The following is an 11,989-nucleotide window of genomic DNA, read 5'->3' on the forward strand; positions in this document are numbered from 1 at the left end:
TTACTCTGATTATCACACCTTAAAAAAGTAAGAAGTGATACTTAGAAATTCATCCTGATTTTGGAAGTGAGACTAAACTAGTAGATTCAGGGAGATGTTATAGACACAAGTATGTCTGGATTTAATTTAGGATTACATTTGCCAAATGTATTCTATGATCTTTATGTAAAAGGTTAAAAGTACATATTGAATATTGTTAAGATGTGGTGGCTCAATAGCCATCTGAAAACTAGCGGGAAAATATTAACAAAATATCATCAAACTGAAAGTATATCCCTCTGGCAAGGGTAAACAGGCAAGTCTGTCTATCTATGTGTCTGTCTGTCTATCTATCTATCTATCTATCATCTATCTATCATCTCTCTATGATCTACTTTCTCTATATCTATCTATATATTCTATCTATAATATGTTAGATATCTAATATCTAATGTTAAAAGTAGGGATGTTGATAAAATGTATGTTGAAGGAATATGGAAAATTGAGAAATAATAGAAAACGTAATCAATACCCAGAAAGATTTTCATAACCTTAAACAGTAGGTAACAAATTTAACAAAGATAAACATAAACTCATTTTGCTAGTCCTGAAAAAAGCACAAAACCTCCCTCCCCTGCAAAAAAGCACCTTGCATATTATATGGTAGAGCTGTTGCAATATTTCAAAAATATTTGCAAGACGAGAGAGAGAGAGAGAGAGAAAGAGATTATCTGTATCAAGACCCTCCTTGTCAGTGTCTGGAACTTCTGATACTTCCAGGATTCTCACAGTAGACAGAAATCAAGCTTATTTTGTCCTAGGCCCACAAGCACCCCCACTGACCATTCCTATGGGCACTAGAAAGAAATGGACCCTGGAGTCCGTTCCAAAAGAAAATCTCTTTTCTGATCAGGAATATTGGGAAAGAGCTGAGTACCATAAAGAGACTGACTCCAGAAAGATTACTTTTCATGAATACATTAAAAGTTGAGGCCCCGCCCTGATGGTATAATATTGTTTCCAGTTCTAACTTCCTCCCAGCTCCAGTCCTCCTACCATTTCTCTAATAGTCTAATGAATTGGGGAGGTTTTTCCTTTGTCTTTCCAGGCACATCTGCTTAGTGAAAGTCAATCAACTTCCAGGCTTTTCCAAGCATCCTCAATTTTGAGGGTATTTACCATGTTTAAAACAGACTATGGTCTTTGCAGATCATAAATTACATAGATTTTACATACTGATCAGGGTAAACTTTATTTTTATCACAGGAAAACGCGGGGCATAATGGACATATCCTAAATCATTTAACTTGGAGCAAAAAGGGATTAAAGAAAGCCATGTGAAAATTATACTATAGGTTTTAACACATTGAAAAATTAAGAAATTATTAATTAAAAACTGGAAGAACTTCTACCAATTCTATTTCAAACCTCTATTCTTGTAGGTTATATTTCATATCTAATATCAATGACAAAAATAACAACAAAGGATGTCAGTTGCCTATAATCTTGGTGTGATTCAACAGTATTAAGTTTCTTCAGCAAAAGCTAGTGTAATAAAGGCTTTTTAAAATTTTAATTGACATCTAACACCTCATTCCTGGTGTTGGCACCTGGAAAATGGAGGTAGAAGTGTGAAATAGCTTCTTTCTACAAAATGATTAGAATATACATGACATCTTGTATCCCATTTTTGTTGCACAATTTTAAATCAATAGAGAAAGATGCTTTAAAAAATCCCTAGAGATATTTAAATTGGAAGGCAAAAATTAAATGGAGCATACAGATATCTATAATGTAAACTGGAAAAGATCATTCTGTATTGCCAAAAAGGGCCAATTTGAAAGCAACCTTATAAGTTATTGGAATTTCATTTCTGCCTAGAAAGCTCGAAGATATTTTGTAAGAAATGTAATGAGAAAGATTCCATCAGGGTAATGGATTTCAATCAAGGTTGAATATTAAAATCATGTGGGGAACTTTAATAATGCCAGATACTGAACTCCACCCTGACTCAATTAATTCCAGACATCTTTGCACGCACAAGGCCTTTAGGGCAGTAACCTCCCATCCCAGGGTCAGGCTGGATTGAGCACAGTGTTTACCTGAAGCATCTGGGAACAATGAAATCCACAGCCTTGTAAGAAATCCACAAAATTAAAAGCTAGAGGTCAGCAACAGAGGAGAAATATTAAAATATCTATGGATCAATTGCTCTTTCAAAAACAATTTTTGGAGGAGAAAGAAGATGGCAGTATAGAGAGGAGTGGAAGTTAGTTAGTCCTCCTGGAAAAACTAACAAACAACCAGGAACAAGTAGTAAATAATCTGGAATAACTGCTGGGGGACAAATGTGACTGTCCATACATCATACACCAACCTGGACTGGGAAGAATGCCTGAGATCACAGCATAAAACCTGTCAGTAAAGACTGCAAACCCATTCTGATAGCCCCTCCCCCATGGCAGCCCAAACTGCAAAACATCACTGTGATAGAGTGCAGCACTCTCTGAACAGTCCAGCTCCAACTGGGGTTTTGATTAACAAACATGGACTGCTCAATACAAGCTACAAATCCCCAACATGCAGACAGAGGCTTTTAGTAATGACTGACCTTAAAGAGCTGGTGGACTTCTCTGTGCTGGGAGGGGGAGCCCAGAGGACCAGGTGCTATCTCTGGCTGCTGGGTGAAGCTAGGGGAACTGTGGACCAGCCCTGAAGGTGGGCTTTCTGTCCCTTTTTCTCTCTCTCAACCTGGGTGGCTCAGTGGAGAAAGCTGCAGCCACTTTCAGTTTGCAGCTCTCTCACCCAGACAAAGGTGGAGATAGCAGAGTCAGAGAAACAAAGAGCCTATTTAAATGCAAATGAAAACTCCCTAGCAGGTTTGTCTTCCCTGAGAGGAAGGAGGTGGTGCCCAGCCCTACTACCAGCCTCCCCTTCAGAACCAGACCCCAGAGCCTGGGGCAAAACAGCCAAAACAGAAACTAAGGACTAAGAAGGCCACACCTCCTTGCACCAGTCAGGAGCTGACAGGTGCCACCTGCTGGGCAGGTTAGGAAAAGTACAGTGGCTTGAGGCCTCACAGGGTGTGTCAATCTTCTAAGACACCCTCAGGGAGACCTGATACTGAATATTGCCCCCTTCTGATATCTGAGCCCATTCTGGTCTGGGAATATCTGATTGGGGTAACCAAGGAAACCAGATGCCTAGACAACAGAAAACTACAATCTACATGAAGAAAAACGAAGTTATGGCCCAGTCAAAGGAACAAACTTACACTTCAACTAAGATACAGGAATTGAAACAACCAATGCTAAATCAATTTAAAAAGTTTAGGGAAGTTATGGAAAAAGAGATGAAGTATAATGAAAACACTGGGCAAATATAAGAAATATATAGAATATAGAAATTGAAAGCTCAAAAAAGCAACTGAAGAATCTATGGAAATGAAAGTCACAACACAAGAGATGAAAGACACAATGGAGACATTCAACAGCAGATCTCAAGAGGCAGAAGAAAACACCCAGGAACTGGAGAACAAGACAGCTGAAATCCTACACACAAAAGAACAGATAGGGAAAAGAAAGGAAAAATATGAGCAATGTCTCAGGGAATTGAATGACAACATGAAATGCATGAATGTACAGGTCATGGGTGTCCCAGAAGGAGAAGAGAAGGGAAAAGGGGCAGAAGCAATAATAAAGGAAATAATCAATGAAAATTTCCTGTCTCTTATGAAAGACATAAAATTACAGATCTAAGAAGCACAGTGTACCCCAAACAGAATAGATCTGAATAGGCCTACACCAAGACACTTAATAATCAGATTATCAAACATCAAAGGCAAAGAGAGAATCCTAAAAGCAGCAAAAGTGATCCATCACATACAAAGGAAGCTTGATAAGACTACGTGTAGATTTCTCAATAGAAACCATGGAACCAAGAAAGAAGTGGTGTGATATATTTAAGATACCGCCATTCAAGAATCCTATATCTGGCAAAGCTGACCTTCAAATATGAGGGAGAGTTTAAAATATTTTCTGACAAACAGAGTGTGTGAACAAGATACCTGTGCTTTAGGAAATACTAAAGGGAGCACTATAGACAGATAAGAAAAGACAGAAGTGAGATGTTTGGAGCACAATCATGGTTGATGGTAGCATAGCAATGTAAGTACACTGTAAAGAAGACTGTGAGTATGGTTGAAAGAGGAAGGTTAGGAGCATATAGGACATAAGAAGGAAAGAGGAAAGATAAAGACTAGGACTGTATAACTCAGTGAAACCTAGGGTGCTCAACGATTATGATAAAATGTACAAATATGTTTTTACATGAGGGATAATGAATGCCAACCTTGCAATTTGTTAAAAATAGGGTGATACTGGGGGAAAATACAATCAATGCAAACTAGAGACTCTAATTAACAAATATTGTATGATGCTCCCTTTAATGTAACAAAGGCAATATATCAAAGCTAAATGCATGTAAGAGGGGAACATAAGGGAGGGTTATGTCCCTTGGCATTGGTGATGTTTTCTGACTCTTTATCCTACTTTAGTTTAATGCCATCTTTCCTTTTGCTTATTCCTAGCTGTCATGTTTGTTGTTATTGTTGTTTTTCTCTCTTTTTTCTTTTTCTTTTACCTCTCTACCTTCTTTGCCTCTTCCTCCTGCTTTGTGGAAGAAATGGAGATGTCCTTATATAGATAGTGGTGAGGATGGTGAATATATAAATACATGACTATACAGGGAACCATCGATTGTTTACTTAGGATGGAATGTATGGTGTGTGAACAAAACCATCTTTAAAAAATGGGATGATGAAGAAACCTCGAGGACACAATACTGAGTGAAATAAGTCAGATACATAAGGACAAATATTGCAGGGTCTTACTGATATGAACTAATCATAATATGTAAACTCATAGACATGAAAAATTAGTTACCTTGATATAGAATGAGGCTAAAGAATGGGAAGCAGTTGCTTATTATGAGCAGAATGTTCAGCTAGGTTGAACTTAAGTGTTTGAAAATGGACAGAGGTGATGGTAGCATGTTGTGAGAATAACTAAAAGTGCTGAATGGTGTGTGAATGTGGTGGAAAGGGGAAGCTCATAGTCTTGTGTGTCACCAGAAGGAAAGTTGGAGGTTAAAAGACAGGAGTGCATAAAACAGTGAATCCTGTGGTGGACAATGTCTGTGATTAACTGTACAAATATTAGAAGTATCTTTCATGAACTATAACAAATGTATGACCCTATAACTAGAAGTTAATAATAGAGGGGCATATAGGGAGAAAACTATACCTATTGGAAACTGTATACTACAGTTAGTAATATTTTAACATTCTTTCATCAACAGTAACAAATGTACTATACCAATACTATGAGCCAATAATTGAGGGGGGAGTGGTTAGGGGTATGGAGGATTTAAGTTTCCTTTTTTTTTTGTTTTGTCTTCATTTTTTTTCTGGAGTAATGAAAATATTCAAAAAGGTAAAAAAAAATTAATTGTGGTGATGTATGCACAGCTCTATGATGGCACCATGGGCAACTGATTGTACACTTTGGATCTTTGGATAATTGTATGGAATGTAAACAATATCAATTAAAAAGAAAAAAACTTTCTGTGAGTAGGAAGACACCAGGAAAATAACTTTTCAGTAAGCTGAATGTGCTGGTTTGAAGCTGTTCTGTACCCCAGAAAAGGCCATGTTCTTTTAGTCCTTTACCATGGGTATAGACCTATTGTGGGTGGGACGTTTTGATTAGGTTGTTTCAATTGAGATGTGACCCACCAAATTCAAGGTGGGTCTTAATCCTTTACTGGAGTGCTTTATAAGTGTAAAAGAGAGCAACTCTGAGAGAAAGAACTCAGAGAGAGAAACACCCAGAGAGCTTGGAGTGAAAACCCCTGGAGTAGCTCACAGAGGAAACCACTGAAGCCAAAAGCTGAAAGCAATAAACCTGGGAGCAAAGGACTAGCAGGTACTGGCCATGTGCCTTCCCATGTGACAGAGGTGTCCCAGATGCTGACAGCCTTTCTTCAGAGTCCAGGCATCATCCTGTTGATGCCTTGAGTTGGACATTTTCATGGCCTAAGAACTGTAATTTGCAAGTTAATAAATCCCCATGGTAAAAGTCAACCCATTTCCAGTGTATTACATTCTGGTATCTTCAGCAAACCGAAACAGTAAAGTATAGTGAAATCGTTTAGATTACTATAAGCAATAAACAAATCCCAAGAGCTGAGAACCTATTCTTATCAGATGACATCTACATCATCAAAGAGCAGAAAGTGGTTTAAATACTAAAACGCGTTCAAAAGGAAATTTCTTCCTCAGGGGATGTCAGATTCCCTTCCAAGAAATAATTAGGAAACAGCCAAATTATCACATTGTAGGGTCCTTTTAGAAGGAACTAAGGCATCACAAGATATCTTACCAGGTAAAGATTATCAGAGGTAAATTTGAAGTCTACACTTAGATCCAATACCCATCAGTACAATCTCAACTGAGAAGGTCTGTTTTAAGAACAACACACATGGAAAATACTTGTGTTGCTCTAGACTTATAGTCTTGAAATTCTCTGAATCCTGTGGATATGGTCTGCATACTTTATATTCCATGAGTTTTGTTCCTTACTAAGATATTACTGCTTTTTTATCTCTTTTCATTTGCTGAAATCCTTTGGGAAAAAATGATTATTTTTAAATGTTTTTAAAGATGCATAATTCTATTTTGACTTCTATTTAGGCTTCTATCCTATCCACTCTGGGATTAATATAGCAAAACAGTTCTCTTTAAGTTCCATAAATAGGGTGTTTGGACCAGGTGAATTGGTGAAATCAAGAAGATTATTTCTGCAAAACTAAAACAAAACAAAACAAAAAAATACAAATATCAAATTATTACCAATGGGCACCATTAGTTTCTACCTACTTTCGACAGCAACATTTTCTTTGTGTGTAGTTTACATGAATGGATAAATATTTTTGTTATATCTTTATTCAAATAGAGTTACATTAATGCTTTTGTAACCACAAGAGCAGTAATTCACTTCGGGTAACTGTGGAGACAAAGAATTAACCAAACTGATGCTGATGAAGATATAGGCAGATGGGGCAAAGTCTTGTCAGTCAGAGCTTGTGAGAATGTTGATTGTATAACTTACCATCACAAGTAGCTTACCCCACTTAGAGAGTAAAAGGGTTGACTGTAGAGGTAAACTGGGTCAGTCCCAGAGAAATGAAAACCCTTGTTATAAGGGCACTAGTGAGCAGGAGGCACAAAGAACTATGACCCTCAGACAGAAGCTTGTGAGTTCATCCTATGTGCTGTCTGCTCTCTTCATAAGCTGAGGGTCACAGACACCGTACACCGCAAAGAAAACCATGGGCCCTTGGGTACAACTGATCCTGGATAAGGCACTTCTAGAAATATGAAGCACTCTCAGAAATCCTCCAAGATATTTACGTAATTACAAATTAAGAACAAATACACCATGAAAACTTCAACTTCTGTGTGAGAACAAAGGAAGAGATGTTTATTTGGTGCAAAATTTGTGTTTTCTGTAGCATACCATCTAATTTAACTTGTATGATTAGTTTATTTGAATACCTTAATTACATGGAAACTTGAATAGGGAGTGAGATCTTGTTGGTTTGTACAGGTAGTGTAGTGCCCCAATACATCCCAGAGGTATTTGGGCAGAAAACAAAAAAGTATTTCCACAACCCCCTTGAGGGGTTGGGGGAATTATGTAGAAATATTAAACTTCCTCATCTGGGGAATTCCTGATATTCTCACAAGCATTGGTGACTACCAACTTAAGAGGCCAAGTCCTTGATCTTGAGGCTTGCCCTTATGAAATTTATTCCTGCCAAGGAGAGGCTAAGCCTACTTATAATTATGCCTAGAATCACCTCCAGAGAACCTCATTTGTTGCCACGATGTGGCCTCTCTCTAAGCCAACTCTGCAGGTAAACTTATTTCGATCCCCCCCTATGTGGGACATGACTCCCATGGGTGAAAATCTCCCTGTCCATATGGGACATATCTTCCAGGGGATAGCATGGCCCTGACATCATGGGATTGAGGAAGAGTTCTTAGACCAAAAAGGGGACGAGAAAAGAAAAAAATTGTTTAAGTGACTGAGAGATTTCAAATGGAGTGGAGAGGTCAATCTGGAGGTTATTCTTAGGCTTACATAGAGATCCCTTTCTAGTTTTTAGTGTATTGGAATAGCTGAAGGAAATACCTGGAACTGTTGAATGGCAATCCAGTAGCCTTGATTCTTGAGGATGATTTTATAACTATATACTTTCTGGTATGACTGTGAAATCATGAAAACCGTGTAACTGACACTCCTTTTATCCAGTGAATGGACAGATGAGTAAGAAAATAAAAACAATAAATAAATAAATAATGGGGGGGGGAATGTGCGATGTTTCAGGTGTTGTTTTTTTAGTTTTATTCTTATTTTAACTTTTTTGGAGTAATGAAAATGTTCAAAAATTGTGCTGAAATGCACAATTATGTGATGATAACACGAACCATTGAGTTTACACTTTGGATGATTAACTGATATTTGAACATATCTTAATAAAATTGCATAAAAAAAACAAATACACTAGACTGATTTTTTTATATGCCAGAAATGTTCTACCTTTTACAAAAGGAAGATTCTTTTATTCGGTTCTCCCTTATTGCATGAATAACATAGTTCATCTTGTGAAAAGCCAATTCTCAATTAGAGCAGCACATTTTCATAAATGAATTTATTCCATAAAAGGAAATGTACTTATGTAACCAACAAATAAAATGTAACAGTGTAAGAGAATATCAGAGGCATGAGCTGTATTTGAATTAGGGATTCCCATTTATTATTTTAAAATAATTAATAATTGAGTTTTTGTTATTTAATTTTTTATAGGACAAGCACATTTTAATTCTACTTCCTGTTTAATTCTTTGACTTCATTGTATGATGTTTTATTGAAATGTCATCATTGGAAGTAATTTTCAGTTTCTGAACTGACTGAAATGACATAAGTGGGAATTTAATGTGAGTTTTCCAGTACATTCCATATTGATAGCTCCAGTCATACAGAATGAACTGAAAAAATGGCAGAATCATCTTCAAAGTCATTTCTTGTGCTATTTCACCCCAGCCAGATTGGATCCAGGCTCAAATTGTTTCCAATATTGCTTTTGGAATTGGATTTCAATTTTCTGGTGTGTGTGAATACAGCTGTGCTCACAGAATAGCATGTTTGTTTGTTTTTTATTATCATTTCTCTCTGAAAGCTGTCATAATTTAGTGTCTAAAAGGACTTTTCAGGGACAGTGTTCAGAAGCTCTTATAAATAGACTTAGAAGTATACGGCTGCCTTAATGGAACTTTCAATTATTGGACACATAATAGGGATGATATTAAAAAACAACAACAACAACAACAACAACAAAACTCCCATTATACTGGAGAAATTTTAGGCTTGAATTATCTTGGGATTCAAAATAAAAGTACAAATGACCAAAATGCTACTATTCTTGAGTAACATTTCCAAGACCCAGGAACAGCACTGCAAGAGGTTTAGATTAACATACGCCCAGAATAAGACAGACTCCAAAAGCTGGAATTCAGAGTCCTTGGAACATTGCCATCAGCCACAAAAGTAATGTCACTTCAAACAAAACAAAAACAAAACCCAGTGAATTTTGCAATGGAAGCTCTGCAAGACAAGGCAAGAAAAAAAAAAGCACATTCACAGTAAAGTGTAAATATTGATATTGTAATCCTTTGAGAGCAGATATTGGTGGTCATAAAGAAGAAGGCAACTCATTCCCGCTAAATTTATATATTATTTCCTTTTTCTTTGTAAGTAGCTCCAGGTATTAAGGTACAGACATGGGTTCTCTTGAGGATACCCCACTAAAAAAAAAAAAAAAAAAAAAAAAAAAAAAAAATAAAAATTTAAAAAAGGATTTATCCCAGTGTAGAGCAATAAACATTTCCCACCTTGGTTTAAAAAGTCAAAATGAGTGAGATGCCAATGGCACCTGTACCAAGATGGCACTCTGGTTTACAGTTTGGCTGCCATAGTTATCAAAAATTACCTTGATAACCAAATGACAATGGTCTTATTATGAAATATGAACCTGAAAAATACATATCCAATGTACAAAGACAGGAGACAAGAAAGTTTTTGGAAATCAGGGACTTTCAATGCATTCATGTCAAAGCAGGTACGATGAACTCCCTGGTTCATTTTTCTATTACTGGCTTTTGTCCCTTTTACAGGCCCCTCTTCTGCAGTCTTTGGGAACTTTGTTTTATAGAGCTCATAGACTTTGCTTTACTGCAACACCACTTTTCACTAAATAATGTATAAATGACTGTATAATTTCATATAATTAAAAGAATAAGAGCATGAATTCCTGCATTGAAATCCTTTTTGGCATTAATACTCTCATTCCCAAAGTTATTGAAGAAAGAAAGAAAAGAAAAAGAAAAAGAAAAAGAAAAAGATATTGTATAGTAATGAACTCTCTCAAGGAAAAGTACTTTCTGTGCAGCAAATTTTTTCTAGCTTAAAAATTGAAAATGAATAGGACCAAACTACTCTTTAAGCATAGCTATGGGATGAAATTTTGTGCATACTATATAATCAAAGTAGGCAACAGAATTTTACTGGGAAATTCAAATTAAAGTGCTGACAGTTGTATAGTCATGTTTAAGTGTTTTAACCGTATCAATGTCAAAGTATCTGTATTCAGATGAGAAAAATGCAGAAATGAAATTATTTTCCAAATAAAAAACATGTTTTTTCCTAAGATATTTTCTATTAAAATTCATTTGTATAAAATAAAAAGAAAAAAATCATAAAGTCAGAGTTGACTGATCAAGATAGAATAGGCTGCCTTGGGTCCTAGTGATTTCCTTTTTACTAAATGCATTTAAGCATTAGGGTAGAGATAAACCTAGATGAAATAGTTTTTTACATTTCAATAATTCACAAAGCACATTTGTTTTAGTTAACATGATAAAACCAATTGGTGTATATAGACATGACTGAAAGCAGATACACTTTGGTGTAAGAAAAGACTTGGTAAGTCTAAATGCTAATTGATATAAAAATAAGAAATTATTTTATTTGTCTAATATTTTAAAATTTTAAGAAGTTTGCATAAGGGTATTTTTATAAATGAGAATAAAGTTTCTCTTTTTTAAATAATAAACTTTATTTCTAGAGCTGTTTTACATTTACTGAAAAATTGAACAGGAAGTACAGGGAATGACCATATACCCCACCATACACATAGTTTCCCTTATTATTGACATCTTGTAATAGTGTGGTACATTTGTTACAATTAATGAACCTATATTGGTTCATTATTAGTAATTAAAGTCAATAGTTTACAGTAGTGTCCATTCTCTGGGTATACATTTCTATGGGTTTTGACAAGTGCATAATGCAATGAATCTACCATTACTCTGTCAAATGGAATATATCCACTGCCCTAAAATTCCCCAGTGCTTCACCCTTCCTCTCAAGCACTATCCCCAAACCAGCCCTTGCAAACACCAATCTTTTACTGTCTCTGTAGTTTTGCCTTTTCTGCAATGTCATGTGGTTGGAATAATTTAGCATGTAGTCTTTTCAGACTGGCTTCTTTCACTTAGTTATGTGCATTTAAGGTTTTTTTTTGTTGTTATGTTGTTGATTCTTTTGGATTTTATTCATAGACAAACATATCCACTGCAAACAGAGACAGATTTATTTCTTTCTCCCCAATCTTTACATGTTATGTGTCCTTTTCTTATTTTTTTTTATGTTAGCTACGACTTCAAGTACAATGCTGAATAGCAGTGGTGAGAGGGGGCATCCTTGTCTTTTTCCTGATCTTGGGGGAAAAGCATCTAGTTTCTCCTCATTAAGTATGATGATGGCTATAGGTTTTTGTATATGTTCTTTATCAAGTTGAAAAAGTTCCCCTCTATTCCTCATTTGCT

This window comes from Choloepus didactylus, chromosome 20, assembly GCF_015220235.1.
Source record: "Choloepus didactylus isolate mChoDid1 chromosome 20, mChoDid1.pri, whole genome shotgun sequence".
Lineage (NCBI taxonomy): Eukaryota > Metazoa > Chordata > Mammalia > Pilosa > Megalonychidae > Choloepus > Choloepus didactylus.